The sequence below is a fragment of the Molossus molossus genome, unplaced genomic scaffold (genome assembly GCF_014108415.1).
Source record: "Molossus molossus isolate mMolMol1 unplaced genomic scaffold, mMolMol1.p scaffold_m16_p_12, whole genome shotgun sequence".
In the NCBI taxonomy this organism is placed as follows: domain Eukaryota; kingdom Metazoa; phylum Chordata; class Mammalia; order Chiroptera; family Molossidae; genus Molossus; species Molossus molossus.
In genome coordinates, this window is record NW_023425347.1 from 13,819,054 (window position 1) to 13,823,634 (window position 4,581).

Here is a 4,581-nt window from a genome sequence, read left to right on the forward strand (position 1 = left end):
ACAGGGAACCTGCTACTTTACTGCAGGACTGCTCCTCCAGACCAAGAGGACAGCTCAGTTAGGAAACTGCGGTTTGGTTTCAACACATCTGACTACTACAGTATAGTTTTCTCTGTTCTTTCATTGTCCCCGTCCCCATCCCTTACTGTACATAAAATAATTGATGTGTGTGCACCAGCATTTGCATTGTTTTTAACTAAATGGCTAATGCTATGTTTTGATTGACATCAAATGGAGGTGGGCTGGGGAAAAATACTGGTTCTGTGAAAATATAGACATAGGATACAGACTGGTAAACCACAGAAGAGGGCGGGGGGGTGGGGGAGATAAACCACAGAACTTATATGCATGTGTGCGCAACCAATGGACACACACAACAAAGCTGCGACATGGCAGGGGAGGGAGATCAGGAGGAGGGTGTCAAGGGGGAAAAGGAGAAATATCTGTAACAAAAATAAATTAATAAAAAAATTAAAAATTATAAAAGAAAATACCCCTTTTCTCCATTAGTAGCATGCTCTTTCAGCTCTTATCTTTCTATTCCAGTAAGTTATTTTGCTCTCACTGTTTAACAAAAAAAGAACAACATAAAAATTCTTGCATACCTTATTTGATTGGAGAGTTTTAATGTTTTTCATTTGTCATTGTAAAACCAGGGACAATTTTATAACTTTTTTGTACGTAGCCGTTACATGTAGGGCAATCTATCTTCAAGTAGGGGTAAATTACTCTAACAGAAATGAATCCCAGACAGTTTTCCCTTCAAGTCAAGTGTCTTGTTTAAATGAACTTCTTGTTTAAAATGAAAAAAGAAAGAAAGAAAGAGAGAAATAAATCTGCTATTATCTGAACTTAAATCCTTTTTGGGAATTTATTGACCATGGAAGAACAATTTCTTTCTTTTTTTACTGTAGATAAAACAGCAAAAAAGGGAAACTTAAAACAAACACACAAAAAAATGCTTTTCTACCTCTAATCACTCTGCATTTCCAGTAGTTACCCCTTTGGAGAAAACTATCTAATGAGCTCTTTTTACCAGTCAGGTTATTATCACAACAGGTTCATGTCCTAAGGACACTAATGGAAGGAAGAGCAGTGGCTGAGCTAACAGATTCCATGGAATATGGATTTGGACACTTCTCTGCCTTATGCAGGAAGTTTTAAAACAAAAACAAAGCACCAAGTCATCAAGAAAAAGTGCTGCTTTATTTACATAGATCAAACTTCTCACTTTTCCTCTCATATATTGTCCTTTTTTTCAGTCTTATGCTTGCACACATGCGCGCACACACACACTCACAAGCTTTTCCTGATCATGTAGTATCTACATGAGGCAAATAGATTTCTTGTTCAAAACATCTAATTCATTATGGTTTGTTGGCCAACAAGTGATTCAACTTAAAGAGCACACACATACACACAAAAAAATGTAGTATAAGAATCATAGCTCTGCCCTGGCCGTTTTGGCTCAGCGGTTGGAGCATCGGCCTGCAGACCAGGGAGTCCTGGGTTCAGTTCCTGCTAAGGGCGCGTACCAAATAATAATAATAATAAAAAAGAATCATAGCTCTTGTTGAGCTGCTTTGAGACATCCCACCTGTACAAAACGATGAGATAAGTAATGCTTGTTGTGTCCAGGATGCAGCGGGGATGTGGCTTAAGGATATTTAGAAGCCCTGCAACCTTGTGAGAGGGGCAAAGGAAAAAATAGGAGAAATATACTTTCTCCTTAAGCACCTGTTTACTTCTGTCTAAAACATGTTGAATTATAGACCGGAATTTACCCTATGCCCAGAAACATTTTCAGGTAAATTTGGCTGCTGGAAAGCTGACATCTTCAAGGTGGAGAGAAGAACCACTCTCTGAAAGACCACATCCCATCTTTATTATACACCAGTGAGCCATTCTGGTTCGTAAATTCTCCGCACTGTGACTAATAGACCAATTCACAGTTCATTTTGCTGAATCAGCGAGCTGGAGCAGTCAGGGTTTGCCATTTTGAAGCCAGTGTCTGCACCTGAAGGAATCAATTTGTTCCTTTATGAAACAAAATCAACTGTTTTTGTCAATAGATCATGGGAATTAGAAAGAGATATTTGATTGATTATAATACCAGTGAGAAAATACATACTCATAGACACACATGTATGGATATACATATATGTATATACATGTATATGTATATATGCACACACACACATCACAATTGTTCCCTCCTGATGATTTTGGTTTTAGGACTGAAACAGACCACAGAGAAACAAACAAACAAACAAAAATACAGTCTCAGTCTAGGAACTTGGCCAAAAACACTTTTCATTCAACATAACTTTCATCATCAAAGTTCCTTCCCCACAGAGGTAGTTATTGTAAAATGAAATAAAATACCTTAAACTTTTAAAACTCATTTGTGATCAGGTCCAGTAATTGTATCATAGCTCTGTGTGCAAGCAAATTTGTATATGAGATCAGACTCATCCACAAAACTAAATCATCACAAATGCAGAAAGGTACACAGCACCAGTGATCCAAGTTTCCTAATACACCCGATTCATAGATAACAATTCTTTGCAAATACATTAAGAGAATCAGGAGAGTCTAATATTTTTGACCCTAATATCTTTCTTTGCCTGATCATCTTAATGTTCAGACCAAGAGGGAAGTGAGGGAAACATAGATACACTGAGGTCTGCAGGGACAATTCAGGACACTCAGGCACAACCCAAAGAGATGTCTGTTATGTAACTACTCAGTCATATCCCCTACTTAGTTTTGCCTTGTCAATATTCAGAACACTTGGACTCCATAATAACAAATTCCCATAAACCTCAACTTACTGTTTTAATCCCCCTTACCTTCTCCCCACCCCTGCCCAGATAAGAAACTTGAAAGAATGTGATTTTGCCATGGCAAAAAAAAAAAAAAGAAAGTTGTTATGAGCTTGGTGCTTTCTCTGAATTTATTCTATAGAATTAAAAAAAAAAAATCTACATTTGTGTAATTCTTGTTATGGACTGAATCTGCGCCCCCCCCCCCCCCCCCCGCCATTCATATGTTGAAATCCTAATCCCCAATGTGAGCTTATTTGGAATAAGGAGGTAATCAAGGGTACGTGAGGTCATAAGGGTGAGGCCCTGGTCCGACAGGATTGGTGCCCATGAAAGAAGAGGCGTGGACATCAGAGCTCTCTCTCTTTCTCCAGCTGTGAGGACACCGTGGGAAGGCAGCTGAATGCCAGCCAGGAAGCATCAGCTGACACCTTGAGCTCGGACTTCCAGCCTCCAAAACAGTGAAAAATAAACTTCTGTCATTAAATCACACCAGCTATGGGATTTTTGATATGGCAGCCCAAGCAAACTAAGTCGGTTGTTTTTTGTTAACTCTTCGACAGGCCTCCAAATGGACCATCAGTTTCCTCTTATAATTCTGAGACTATCCCCATATTGTAAGGACAATAGAGGCCTATAACTATTGGATGATTGTCCATGAGCATGTACAGCCTGAGGCATCTGGGCGCCCAGGATTCTGAAGATTCTGGTGAAATGCTCTGGTGGTGAAAAGTGGGCAGACGACCCTGCCATCCTGTCCCATCCTATAGTGTTACTGCTCAAGTCACCACTGCGGTGTCGTCTGGGACCCCGGGACAGGACAAGCCTGTAAGAAGCACTGAGGTATCCCTGGAGGTATGTTTTAGGGCATTTGTCATGGAAAAGCAAGGCCGCTCTTCATTTTCTTGCTGCTTTGAATCCAGTGGTACATACTCAACACTGCCATGTCCTCCCTCCAGCTCCACTTCACGCCCTCTTAAACAGAGAAGGCAGACATGGTTGAACCCTTTCTTGATGTCTCAGGAGTATCATCATGTAGATCAGTTTCTACTGAGTTCTAGAATCTCATGAGTCTAGATAAAAAGATTCTTTCCCACATTGAATGGGACCGGATAGCTTTTTGTTGCTGTTTTTATTTTCACCCATCCCGGCAACAGTTTCAGAAATTTTGAAGCACTTTCTTTGTCTTAATTAGATGGCATTATGATACTCATTATAATAGATAATAGTTGACGTTAATCAAAACAACCAACTTTCTAATTGAATTGATAAACCAATCAGTCCCCTAAGGCGCTTTATAGCACACTATGTAGAGTGAAAATAATTTGTACAATATGGTGAAAATTAAAAGTAAAAAAAAAAATGATTTGTAACTGTAATTTAAAGTGTTGGAATTATTTTTTTCAATAATAATTATCATCAGTGATTCTCTGGGGAAATTGCTAGTAAAATTCACTTGGACTTTTATAAACGAAAGAACCTAAGCCAAAAATTAAACAAACAAACACACATCTATTCTTACAAGAACAATATGTATATTTTGGTATTTACTTAAACTAGACAGTCTTGACTCCTCTAAGTAGTAGAAGGACACTGGGAAGGGCTTTGGCTTGCCTGCAAGAAATCTACATTTCCCTCAAATGCCCAGAAATTAACCTTAGATCCTTTTAAGCTTAGTCTTTCATATTTTGATGTGAACAGAGAATTCTGAGCAAGTTTTGAAGCGGAGGGGGCGGGGTGTAGTTCAGGGGAAGGA